General features: G+C 41.7%; 1 long non-coding RNA gene across 1 annotated transcript; it reads right to left on the bottom strand.

The window, feature by feature from the left end:
* Nucleotides 1–2,928: 2,928 nt before the first annotated feature.
* LOC144377701 (uncharacterized) lies at nt 2,929–6,853 on the bottom strand. Its single transcript, XR_013438711.1, has 3 exons — nt 6,581–6,853; nt 6,048–6,126; nt 2,929–3,106 (listed from the first exon to the last, which is right to left on the bottom strand). It is a non-coding gene; the product is annotated as an uncharacterized LOC144377701 (long non-coding RNA).
* Nucleotides 6,854–13,892: the final 7,039 nt, after the last annotated feature.

Raw genomic sequence — 13,892 nt, 5'->3', positions numbered from 1 at the left:
AGCTTCAGGAAGTCAGTCCACTTGTGAGACGCATGGAAAAGTTCTTCACTGAAGAGTCGGCCTGGTTTTCTGTCATGGCCAACTCGCACTGTCTGTATGGGCCATGGCGGACTGTAAAGTACATCTACTATCTTTGCACAGACTGAGGTTGCTAACTCTGACAACTTGGCAAAAGAAAAACATCGCAGCGCTCATCGTAGAGCAGGACTTTGGAGGAGTTACTTGTCCGAAACCTGAAGGTAGGTTGGGCGCTCAACACTTGGGAACTCCATTTGAAAATGCCAGCGCGTTGGGATGTTTCTCTCCTGGACGCTGTCAGACCTGCAGTGGGATGCATCCATCTGTCCCGCAGTGGAGGATCTCGGAGGATCTTCAAGGAAAAGACGGAATAGAAGGAGGGAGTCCCAGAGACTCTGCCCATGGGATAAAACCTCCCTTCCATTCTCTTCTTTTGGGAAATGAAAACCTAAAGTTTAAATAAATAATAACAAATAATGAAAACAGAAATTTGGGGGGAAAAAGAGGAAAGGAAAGAAACATCTAGTCTCGCAGAATCACTTAGGGCCTTGCTAAGTAGCTGAGGCTGGCTTTGAACTCGCAGTCCTCCTGCCTCTGCCTCCCGAGGCCCCTGGGATTTCAGGCATGCCTGGCTTCTTACTCTTATTTTTTAAATATTTTTTTTTTTAGTTGTTGATAGACCTTTATTTATTTATGGGTGGTGCTGAGAATCGATCCCAGTGCCTCACACATGCCAGGCAAGTGCGCTACTGCTGAGCCCAGCCCAGTCCTTTCTTACTCTTTTTTTAGAAAGAGTTTCTGACTTGCTACTGGGCCTGGGTAGAATCAGGAGACCTACCCACGGGACCTCAGGTGACTTCAGCCTGAATTTTCCATGACAAACTGGGTTTTGCTTTCCTCATCCATAAAGTCACACGCATTAGGGACCGGACTCCTACGGGTACAAGGAGGTGTCTCCGATTCTCTCCCTTCCAGTTCCTGTTGCAGTACTTTGTCTCCTGCAATCCATTCCTACATCCTGTTGAGAGTTGTGACTGAGAAAGAAAAAAAAATTGAGCCTGGTTTACGGATGGGTCTGTGTGCTGTGCTGTTTCCACCCCAGTGCCCAGCTGTGACACTATAGCCTCAGTGAGGGTGACCCTGAAGGGCAGTGGTGAAGAGAAATCCCATGAGCAGCACATTTGCTGAGACTGAGCAGTGCCAGAAGACTAGGTGTACACAGACCCAGGGCAAATGGGTTGGATTGTCAGAGACTTAAAAGGAAAAAGATTGGGGGCTGGGGTTGTAGCTCAGTGGTATAGAACATTTGCCTAGCACATGTGAAGCCCCGGATTCAATCCTCAGCACATCATAAAAATAAATAAAATACAGGTATTGTGTCCATCTACAACCTAAAAAGGCATAAGATTGGATTGCTGGGTGTGGTGTTACTATTACTACTCAGCTACTCAGGAGGCTAAGGCAGGAGGATCACAATTTCCAGGCCAATCTAGGCTCTTAGCAAGACCCTGTCTCAAAGTAAAATAAAATGAGGGGGGAAGATAGAAAAGACTGAAGGTTTTTATTTTGATTTTAAAATAAATGAAAAAATACAATACAATAAACCACACACAGTGGCGCACACCTGTAATCCCAGCTGCTTGGGAGGTTGAGGCAGGAGGATCAAGAGTTCAAAGCCAGCCTCAGCAATGGCAAAGCACTAAGCAACTCATTGAGACCCTGTTTCTAAATAAAATACAGAAAGGGGCTGGGAATATAGCTCAGTGGGCAACAGCTCCCAAGTTCAATCCCTGGTACCAAAAAAAAAAAAAAAAAAAAAAAGAATAAAATACAAGGCTGTTGATGTAGCTCAGTGGAAGAGTGCTTCCTAATATGTGTGAGGCCCTGGTTCCATCCCCATCAGGTAACTCCTCCAAAGTCCTGTTCTATGATGACGTTTTTCTTTTGCCAAGTTGTCAGAGTTAGCAACCTCAGTCTGGGCAAAGATAGTAGATGTACTTTACAGTCCTCCATGGCCAATACAGACAGTGCGACTTGGCCATGACAGTTCAGTGAAGAACTTTTCCATGCGTCTCACAAATGGACTGATTTCATTTCAGGTGTCCCCAATGCAATGTCGCAATGTTCTACCATTCTGGTCTGGAGTGGTCGTGGCCTGAAACTTCCATTCACTCTTCCCTTCCAAAGGGGCCAGAGAACCTACGTGAGTGTTCTTCCTGTTGCCGAGTGTGTCTACTGCAATTATACATTCAAGGATTAAAGCGCTGGAGATGTAGCTCCATGGTAGAGCACTCGCCTAACATGTGCGAGGCCCTGGGTTCAATTCCCAGCACCATCAAAAAAAAAAAAAAAAAATTGAAGAACTATCAGTTGATCTTTAACAGGGTTACCAAGAAAATTCAGTGGCAAAGGAATAGTCTTTCTGCTGGGTGCAGTGGTATCATACCTGTGGTTTCAACTACTGAGGTGGAAGAATCTTTTGAGCCAGAAATTCAAGACCAGCCAGGGCAACATAGTGAGATCCCCCCCCCCATCTCAAAAACAAAAAAGGACAGTCTCTCCACAGTTGGATATACACAAGCAAAAGAATGAAGGGAGGGCTGGGGACATAGCTTAGTTGGTAGAGTTCTTGCCTCCCATGCACAAGGTCCTGGGTTCAATCCCCAGTACCACAAAAAAAAAAAAAAAAAAAAAAAAAAGCTGGAACCCTTCCTCACATCATACACAAAATAATAACTCAAAATGGATCATCTGCCTGAGTGAAGGACTTAAAACTATAAAAATTTTAGGAAAAAAATATAGGGGTAATCCTTTGGGAACCTGGTTAAGCAAAGCATTCTTAGATATAACAACCAGAGCTAAAAAAAAAAAAAAATTGATTGAAATGGACTTCATCAAATTAACTTTTTTTTATTTGTTCTTTTTAGATACACACGACTACACGGTATATTCTGGTGTGTTTATACAAATACGGACTATACCTTATTCTTAATAGGGTCCCAGTCTTGTGGGTTGTACATGATGTGGAGATTCACTCTGGTGTGTTCACATACAGGAAAGTTATGCCCAGTTCATTCCACTGTCTTTCCTTTTTTTTTTTTTAAAGAGAGAGAGAGAGAGAGAGAGAGAATTTTTAATATTTATTTTTTAGTTCTCGGCAGACACAACATCTTTGTTGGTATGTGGTGCTGAGGATCGAACCTGGGCTGCACGCATGCCAGGCGAGCGCGTTACCGCTTGAGCCACATCCCCAGCCCCTCCACTGTCTTTCCTATTCCTGTCCCACTCTCTTTGTCTAATCTACTAAACTTCTATTCTTCCCTCCCCCGCCTCGTTTTGTGCTAGCAGCCACATATCAGAGAATACATTCAACTATTGTTCTTTTTTTCCCAGATTGTTATGCTTATTTCACTTAGCATAACAGTCTCCAGATTCATTCATTTACCAGCAATGTTTATTCTTTTTTATGGTTGAGTAATATTCCCTTGTGTTGTGTATATATACCATATTTTCTTTCTTTCCCTTTCCCTCCCCGCTCTCCCTTTTTGGTACCAGGAATTGAACCCAGGGGCATTTAACTACTGAGCCACATCCCCAGCCCCCATATTTTATTTATCCATCCCTCTGTTGAAGGCCATCTAGGTTGGTTCCATAGCTTAGCTATTGTGATTTGAGCTGCTTTAACATTGAAGAGGCTGAGTCACCATAGTTTGCTGACTGTAAGTCCTTTGGATATATACTGAAGAGTGGGATAGTTGGGTCAAATGGTGTTTCCAAGTTTCCTGAGGACTCTCCACACTGCTTTCCAGAGTGGTTGCACCAATTTGCAGTCCTACCAGCAATGTATGAGTGTACAATTTCCCCACATCCTCGTCAACATTGTTACTTATAATGTTGATAATTGTCATTCTGACTGAAGTGAGATGAAATCTCAAATATCAGTGTAGTTTTTTTTTTTTTTTTGGTTTTGTTTTTGTTCTGTTTTGTTTGGTACCAAGGATTGAACCCATGGGTGCTTAACCACTGAGCCACATCCCCAGCCCTTTTTGATATTTTATTTACAGACAGGTTCTCACTGAGTTGCTTAAGGTCTCAATAAATTGCTGAGGCTGGCTTTGAACTCACTAATCCTCCTGTCTCAGCCTCTGCACAATTACGGGCGTGCATCACTGCGCCTGCTCAGTGAAGTTTTAATTTGCATTCCTCTAATTGTTAAAGATGTTGAACATTTTTTCATATATTTGTTAACCAATCATATTTCTTCTTCTGTGTAGTGTCTGTCCAGTTCCTTTGCTCATTTATTGATTGGGTTTTTTATTTGTTTGTTTGTTTTTGGTATTAAGGTTTTTGAGTTCTTTATAGATCCTGGAGAATAATGCTCTTTCTGAGGTGCAGGTGGCAAAGATTTTCTCCCATCCTGTAGGCTCTCTTCATACTTTTGGTTGTTTCCTTTGCTGTAAAGAAGCTTTTAGTTTGGTGCATCCCATTGATTGATTCTTGATCTTACTTCTTGCACTTGAGGAGTCTTGGTAAGGAAGTCACTTCCTAAGCTGACATGTTGGAGAGTTGGGTCTACATTTTCTTCTAGTAGGTGCAGGGTCTCTGGTCTAATTCCTAGGTCTTTGATTCAGTTTAAGTTGAGTTTTGTGCAGGGTGAGAGACAGAGGCCTAATTTCGTTTCACTAAATATGGATTTCCAGTTTTCCCAGCACCATTTGTTGAAGAGTCTATCTTTTCTTTAATATTTATTTTTTAGTTTTAGGTGGACACAATATCTTTATTTTATTTCTATGTGGTGCTGAGGATCGAACCCAGTGCCTCACAGGTGCTAGGCGAGCGCTCTACCACTTGAGCCACAACCCCAGCCAGGCTATCTTTTCTTCAATGTATGTTTATGGCAACTTTGTCTGAATGAGATAACTGTACTTATGTGGATTTGTCTGTGTGTCTTAGATTCTGTTCCACTGGTCTTCATATCTGTTTTGGTGCCAATAAATACCATGCTGTTTTTGTTACTGTAGATCTATAGTATAATTTAAGGTCTGGTATTGTGATGCCTCCTGCTTCACTTTTCTCAATAAGGATTATGTTGTCTATTCTGCTCCTCTTATTTTTAAAAATAAATTTCATAATTGTTTTTTCTATTTCTATGAAGAATGTCATTGGAATTTTAATAGGAATTGCATTAAATCTGTATAGCACTTTTGGTATTAAGACCATTCTGCCTATCTAAGAATGAGAGATATTTTTCCACCTTCTAAGGTCTTCTTCAATTTCTTTCTTTAGTGTTCAGTAGTTTTCCTTGTAGCGATCTTTCACCTCTTTTGTTAGATTGATGCCCAACATTTTTTGTTTGTTTGTTTTGTTTTGTACCAGGGATTGAACTCAGGGGCACTCAACCACTGACCCACATTCCCAGCCCTATTTTGTATTTCATTTAGAGACAGGGTCTCACTGAGTTGATTAGCTCACTTTTGCTGAGACTGGTTTGAACTTGCGATCTTCCTGCCTCAGCCTCCCCAGCTGCTGGGATTGCAGGCCTGCACCACCATGCCCGGCTGATTCCCAAGTATTTTTTTCTGAGGCTGTTGTAATGGGATAGTTTTCCTACTTTCTCTTTCAGCTGATTCATCATCAGTGTATACGAATACAATTGATTTATGGGTGTTAATTTTATATCCTGCTACTTTGCTGAATTCATTTTTACCCAGATCTTGGGAGCCATTATCTAGTCTACCACATCCACAATCTAGTAAATACAAAAAGCTAGCAATTAGGGCTGGGGATGTGGCTAAGGCGGTAGCGCGCTCGCCTGGCATGCGTGCAGCCCGGGTTCGATCCTCAGCACCACATACCAACAAAGAAGTTGTGTCTGCTGAGAACTAAGAAATAAATATTAAAAATTCTCTCTCTCTCTCTCTCTCTCTCTCTCTCTCTCTCTCTCTCTCTCTCTCTCTCTCTCTCTCCTCCCTCACTCTTTAGAAAAAAAAAAAAAGCTAGCAATTAGTCTCCAGGCACATGGTGCACACCTGTAGTTCCAGCTCAGGCAGGAGGATAACTTGATCCCAAGAGTTTGAGGTCAGCCTGGGCAACATAGTGAGACTCTATCTTAAAAAACAAACAAACAAACAATAACAAAAATTAAAACACTGTCCGAAAAAATTAATACAATGTATGTAGATTAGCTCCATTTATGTTTAAAATAACTCCACTAAATATTGAATTTTAAGAGTCTTTATTTGTCTAGGTCAAGTTTCTTGACAGATACCTCTTGCAATCTGGCTTTTCAGATTCTCATGTTTTTTTTTTTTAATTTGTTTATTTGTTTTGTTTTTGGTACCATGAATTGAACCCATGAATGTTCTTCCACTGACATATATCCTACATCTTCAGTTTTCAATTTTTTTTTTAGTTGTTGTTGATCACATTCCTTTATTTTGTTTATTTTTATGTGGTGCTGAGGATCGTACCCAACACCTCACAAGAGCTAGACAAACACTACCACTGAGCCACAACCCCAGCCCCAGTTTTTTTAAAATTTTATTTTGAGACAGGGTCTTACTAAGTTGCTCAGGCTGGTTTTGAACTTGCAATCCTCCTGCCTCAGCCTCCTGAGTTTGCTGGATGACAGTCCTGCACCACCACACCCTTTTGGCTTTTCACATTCGTAATCTGTTTGGAAAAGTGGAAGAGTAGAAGAATTCATTTGATGATGTCCAATTTATCAATTTTTTAATAGCTGATGCTTTACATCTCAAGAAATCATTGCCTTTCCCATAGTCACAAATATTTTTTTTTCATATTCTTTCTTGGAGCTATAGTTTTAGCTTTGATGTTGAATAAATGCTCCATCTTAAGTTACTACTGTGTTTGAAGTGAGGTAAGGATCACTTGAGCCCAAGTTCTTGGCCATCCCAGGAAATATAGCAATAATAAATTATATATTATAATTTAATAATAAATTATATATTATAATTTATTAATAAATTATAGTAATAATAAATATAGTAATAAAAAACAACCGCCACCAAACAAATAAATATATGATGTTGCAAATTTGATATTAAGAAAAAGTGACACAGGCATATAATCTAGAAATACAAAAATAACTACTAGAAGAAAAGAAAGGAAAATTATTTCCCTGGAGAATAGACCTGGAGATCATTGTGAAGCTGCAATTTTGTTTTTATGGGTCTTTGGTATATTTGATATTTCAATTATTGTATATATTATTGATATATTTTAAATAAAAGCACAGAATTGATATTACTTGTAAATTATTTCAATTAACCCTCAGGCTTAATTGTTTTTAGCAAGGTTTTTTCTTTCCCTGGTGAAAAATTAAGTTCTTAATGTACTGATAAATTCCTACTTGAGAGATTCTCATTCTCTTTCAGAGTCATAAACATTTATAAAGTATAATTCTAACAGATCTGTTGGAAGAAAATACCTTCTTACTGAAATGGTGAGCTGGGGTATTTAAGGAAACTAACTGCTGTGCATACTCTGGGTGATATTAAATTCATTCTTAAGTGATGTAAAGGTATAAACAGAAACCTAAGCAATTCAACTACTGGCTAAGTTCTTATCTGAAATACTTGGAACCAGAAGTGTTTTGTTTTGGTACCAGAAATTTAACCCAGGGACGATTAACCACTGAACCACATCCCCAGCCCTTTTTAATATTTTATTTAAAGACAGGGTCTCCCTGAGTTGCTTAGGGCCTTGTTAAGTTGCTGAGGCTGGCTTTGAACTCGTGATCCTCCAGCCTCAGCCTTCTGTGCTGCTGGAGTTATAGTTGTGCCCCACCGTACCTGGCACCAGAAGTGTTTTGGCTTCAGATTTCTTTAGATTTTGGGTTATTTTCACATGAATAATGAGATATTTTGTGGATGGGTTCCAAGTCTAAACACAGAATTTCTTCACACTTCACATACACGTTACACATAGACGGATGGCAATTTTATATAATATTTTAGTAATTTGTGCATAAAGCAAAGTTTCATGATGTGGAATTTTCCACAGTATCATGTTGGCACTTAAAGCTTCAGATTCTGAGGCATTTTGGATTTCATTTCAGATTAGCGATGCTCTACCTGTAAGGATGTAAAGAATTAGACTGCATTCCAAAAATGCTTATTTTGGCATTCCAGGGTTGTTTCCCTCCTTCCCTCCCCTCCCCTCCCCTTTCCTTTTCAGTACTGGGGATTGTACCCAGGGGCACTCTACCACTGAGCTATGTTCCCAGCTCTTTTTATTTTATTATTTTGGGACACGGTCTTGCTAAATTGCTCAGGCTGGTCTTGAACTTGCAATCCTCCTACCTCAGCCTCCCAAGTAAATGGGATTCCAGTTCAAGTTTAAATTTCTACAAGCAGGTCTCCTGAATCAGATAGCTCAAGTCTACTAAAAAAATAATTTAAAAAAATATAGGGCTGACTTTAAAATTTAGCTCTGATCCACAACTCTGGAACTTTAAAACCTGCTAAAGAAAAATAGGTAGGCTAATTTTGGTTCTTATTTTAGAAACCAAAAGAACTTTCAGTCTGGGTATTGAAACAGAGTATGAGAATCGTTCTAGCTGGATTCTGTCCTGAGAATGGGAATTTTCTGAAGATGGTTCTAATTTGACTTTGGCGTGTTATCAGGGATGAGCCACTAAAAAGCATTCTTTGGGGCTTATGTGACCTTGCTTCCTGGGCTAATCCTGAAATGGAGCTCTGCTCAAGAGCTGAATGTCTGGGGCTCTTGTTTGTTATCTGACCACTCCCAGATGGACTTTGTGTTTAAGATGATGACCACCTTCACCCCTTAGATGCTCGAAGCCCTTATCAATGGTGTAGCATTTGTATAAAACATACACACACCACCCACATCCTTTCAATCATCTTTAGATGACTTATAATACCTAATACAATGTGAAAGTGATGTAAATAGTTGTATTGTTTAGGAAATAATGACCAGGAAAAAAATCTCCAAGTGTCTTGATGTAGATGCAACCATAGTAGGCCTAACTACCCGGAACATGATCTACGGTTGGTTGAATCCACAGAGGTTGAACCCAGGATACCGAGGGTCAACTGTATTGAAATCTCCCCAATTTCATTCCAGAACAGATAAGACAATATTTTCATGGAATCACTTTATTATTATTGTAGGTGTTTAAATATGAGCTGTAGTGGGTTTGTATGTGCCACCAGAGTCCTCTCCCACACACAGTGTCTGACCCAGCAGGACTCCACCCTCGGCGCATGTACAGGAATTACTTTAATGAGAAACACAGATTTCATATTTCACACCCAGCAATTTTGCTTAGTTCACTTGGCAGCTCTCAGGCTCCACTATGAGAAATGTGGCCTGACTTGGTCCAGTCATCTGGAGGTTTGCATCCAACCTTCCCAAGACTGGAAAGGGGAACACTCAGGTTTCTCAAAGATAAGAATTTTGGCCAGGTATAGTGGCACATGTCTGTAATCCCAGTAGCTCAAGAGGCTGAGGCAAGAGGATCATGGGTTCAAAGCCAGCCCTGGCGACTTAGCAAGGCCCCTAAGCAACCTAGTGAGACCCTGACTCTAAATAAAATATTAAAAAGGGCTGGGGGGCTGGGGATGTGGCTCAAGCGGTAGCGCGCTCGCCTGGCATGCGTGCGGCCGGGTTCGATCCTCAGCACCACATACCAACAAAGATGTTGTGTCTGCCGAGAACTAAAAAATAAATATTAAAAATTCTCTCTCTCTCTCTTCCTCTCTCTCTCCTCTCTCACTCTCTCTAAAAAAAAAAAAAAAAAAAAAAAAAAGGGCTGGGGATGTGGCTCAGTGGTTAAGTGCCCCTAGATATAAAAAAAATAAAAAAGAAAGAAAGAAAGAAAGAAAGAAAGAAAGAAAGAAAGAAAGAAAAAGAAACGGTTAGAATTTTGGCACCCAACACCCTGAGGAGTTTCTCTGGTAATTACCTGCACATTGAGTTTGAGAACATTTATCCTGAACATTTTAGATGCATTTATCCTGACTACAGCAAGTCTTTCGTCCTGCCTTGTGCAGGGGCTGCCCTTCCCTGCCTGCTGGCACAGAAAGAGGTGGGAAGAGGTGAGTGGCTGTCATGTCATGAAGGGTCAGTTAATAGAAGAGGGCTTATAGAGTCCCACAAGGTCTGAAAAGGACAGATAGGCCCCCAATCAAAGGACATGGCTCTTGACTGTAAAGTCAGTATGAGGTGTTGGTGGAAGACTCTCATGTACAGGGTGAGATGCCTGTTTTCTTGGCCTGGGCCATCTGTGGTTTTGTTCTTAGGGTCACATGGTGGTTGAAAAACAGACTCCAACAGAAATACAGGGGAGAACCAGGAGATGGTGAAGAAGGGCAGGGATGTATATGGTTCCTTTGTCCACGGCCACACAAAGCCACCCAGAGGTCCACAGTGGAAAACAGTGATACTTTCCTTTTCATGCTCATGGATTCTGCATGTTGGGAATTTCAGGGACTTAGGTGGCACGATGGGTAGTCTCCTCTGCCTGTTGCGTACTGCAGGGGGCTTCTACTGGAAGGCATTAACCGTGGAAACGGGGACCAGATGGTTCCTTCCCTCACACATCTGGTGCCTGAGCCTAGATGGCTGGAAAACAGGGTCAGATGGACAAGCGCAGCCCTACCAGGGGCTCAAGGCCACGGGGGTTATGGGGACTCAGAAGAAGTGCCTGGCCTTTACTACCCAGCGCTAGAAGCTGCAGAGTGTCACTTGTGCCACAGACCACCAAGAAGCAATCACCACCTGCCAGCCACGAGGACAGGGGGCAGGAACTGACACCTGCTTTCCTTGGAGAAGCATTAAAAAACTTGGGTGTAGGTCATCAAAAAAGGAAATAATAATAACAGAATAAAAACTGCCCTAGCTGAAACTGAAAGAGGGTCCCCAAATGGCAGGGAGGAAAAACAAGAAAAAAGATTTAAACCTGGATACATCTTGATGTTTCACATCACCAAAGACAACTAATCTCAAAATTTCCATAAATAAAAAGATTTACCCCAAAGAAACAACAATCTGATGACATCGGATTTTTAGTTAGCAATAGTAAACACATATTATAAAAGCCAGATAACATATTTTCAGGACAGGTGAGTTCAGAATAACTCCCAAGTTAGTCAACTTTTTATCACTGTGACAAGATCCCGAGGTAAGTAGGAAAAGTTGATTTTGGCTCATGGATTTCTCTCTGGTCAGTTGGCCCGGCTGCTTTGGTACCTCATGGTGGGGAGTCCACAGTGGAGGAGGTGTGCTCACCTTAGGATGGCTGGAAAGCTGAGAGAGAGAAGGGATCACGGGTCCCAATAGTTCCTTCAAGGACACATGCCCAGTGACCTAACTGCCCACTTCGCCCAACCTCTGATTGATAGGTCCCACCACTTCCATAGCACCACAGGCTAGGAACCAAGTCTTCAACACATAGAACTTTGGGAGATGACTACCATAGTTTCCTTACTTTACAATGGTATGAAAATAATGTGCATTTGATAGAAACCAGACTTTAAATTTTGAATTTGAATCTCTCAGACTGGGGATATAGTTCAGTTGGTAGAGTGCTTGCCTCACATGCATAAGGCCCTGGGTTCAATCCCCAGCACCACAAAAAAATAAAGAATTTGAATTTCTTCCTAGGCTCGAAATAAGCGGTCCAACCCTCTCTCACAATGCTAGGTAACAGCATAAATCCCAGCTCCCAGTCCTATGATCAGGAGGGGAAACAACCAGTACCACTCCGTGTTGCCTAAAATAGGATGTTTGGCAGCTAAGGCACATTAAATGCATTTCTGATGTATATTTTCAGGTAGGTAGGTTTACTGGGACATAACCCCATCATAAGTCAGAGAATATCTGTTTACCAAAAAACGCAAAAGGAAGACACTGGATACAAAAATCAGAGAAGAAAGAGACCAAGAAAACAAGTAACTGCTTTTTATTTATTTATTTATTTTTTTAAAGAGAGAATTTTTTAATATTTATTTTTTAGTTTTCGGCGGACACAACATCTTTGTTTGTATGTGGTGCTGAGGATCGAACCCAGGCCGCACGCATGCCAGGCGAGCGCACTACCACTTGAGCCACATTCCCAGCCCCTGCTTTTTTTTTTTTAATTTTTGGTTCAGGGGATTGAATCCAGGGCCTTGTGCATGCAAAGTGCACACTCTACCACCAAGCTAAACTCCCAGCCCCTGTAACTGCATATTTTTAAAATTTCAATAGAAATTTGGAACCAAAATTCGAAACAATTTCTTTTTGATTTACCATCCCACCCTGCAAGAGGATGGTGAGTGCAGGCTCCTTATGATGGTCCCTGTAAACTGAAGAGAATCCTGATTCAGGATTCCAGATTTCTGGGGTTTTCTACCCAGCAGTGCTGCCTAAGGAGTAGATCAGCTGAACATGAAGTAGAACATGAAGATGTGCCATGACATGAGCACATGACCCAAAGCCACCTATTTTTGTCAGTCATCTTTACCTCCTAACTGCACACAACTCATTGTAGGGCTTACCTCGCTCCCTCCTAACGCAGCTCTCTCTGCGAAATCCAGTCCCTCTTAAAATTCTTTCTGACATTTCACCTCAATTTGCTGACCTAACCATTTAATGTTTTTAAGCAATAGAATCTCCCTCTGATTCTGATTTCCCACTCATATGAGTTGGGATTAGGTGAGTAAAAGAAAACACAAAACAACGTGCACACGTCAATGGATTTCTCCCCTGGTAAACATCTGCAGCAGCAGGCCAGGGACTGTGGTGCTCCCTGCGCCAGGTGCCCATGTGCCCGGCAGCCTGAAGGTGCACGTGTGGGGCCCACAGATTACATGCCCACTGTCTCTGGGCCTAAGCCCATCTTTTCACACTCTGGTGCTGGAAGATCTGGAACTCGGAGAACTACATTTCTCAGGCTCTTTAGACAGCTGCTTCCTCCTGGGTTCTCCCAATGGGAAGTGCTAGATGGAGATAGGGAGGACCTTACTTCCCAAGAAGCAGGGGCAGCCAGATACCTACAGTACCTCCAGGTTCTGCACTCGCAGCAGCAGGAACCCCTGACAGCTGAAGCACCAGCTGAACCAGCTCCCTCCTGACAGGCCAAGCCCCTGAGCCACCTGGGCACTGGGCCTCCTTTGGAAGTCCAAGTCCCTGCCAGGTAAACCTACCTACCTGAAAATATACATCAGAAATATACCCATGGGGCACACTCCACGTTCTAGTCTACCCTTGCTTGCTCCCCTCTGGAACGTACCTGCTTCCTATATTGCGTTTCTGTGCTATTTCAGTGGCCCTTTTTCCTTCCTACACCTCTGCAACCAATTTTCTAATGTGGTGCTGGGCTTGAACCCAGGCTTTTAGACATGGCAGGCAAGCACTCTACGACCAATGTCTTACATTCAAACCCCTGTGTTTGGACTTAAGAGTGGTATGCTTTTTTCCAGACTGGGTCCTCCTACTGAGTTGGTAGTACTTGTTATCACATTCCCAAGACACAAATACAAGCATTCTCTAATATACTCTATATTTTGCTTATATCACCTGATTTTTCCAGTAGACTATAAGCTCTATGGGGGAAAAATTGTTTGTCCCTTTTGTTCTCTGTAGTATTCCCAGTGCCTAAAACAGTGACACAGAACAGGCATGTGTATTATCAGCCACAGTCCAGAGAAAACCCATGTGTCAGAAAACAACATATGCACAGGGAGACAGAAACAGGGCTGTTTTTAGCCACAAATAACAGAAAACATAACTCACAGTAGTTTGAACAAATAGGAATTTATTTTTAAAAATTTTTTTCACATAAAAACCCAGCAGTTGGCAGTCTAGGGCTGGGGCAGCATCTCAACCAAATCAAGAACCCACTG

This window comes from Ictidomys tridecemlineatus, chromosome 1, assembly GCF_052094955.1.
Source record: "Ictidomys tridecemlineatus isolate mIctTri1 chromosome 1, mIctTri1.hap1, whole genome shotgun sequence".
Lineage (NCBI taxonomy): Eukaryota > Metazoa > Chordata > Mammalia > Rodentia > Sciuridae > Ictidomys > Ictidomys tridecemlineatus.
The sequence above is the reverse complement of the archived record's forward strand: the minus strand, read 5'-3'. Positions and strand labels throughout refer to the sequence as shown.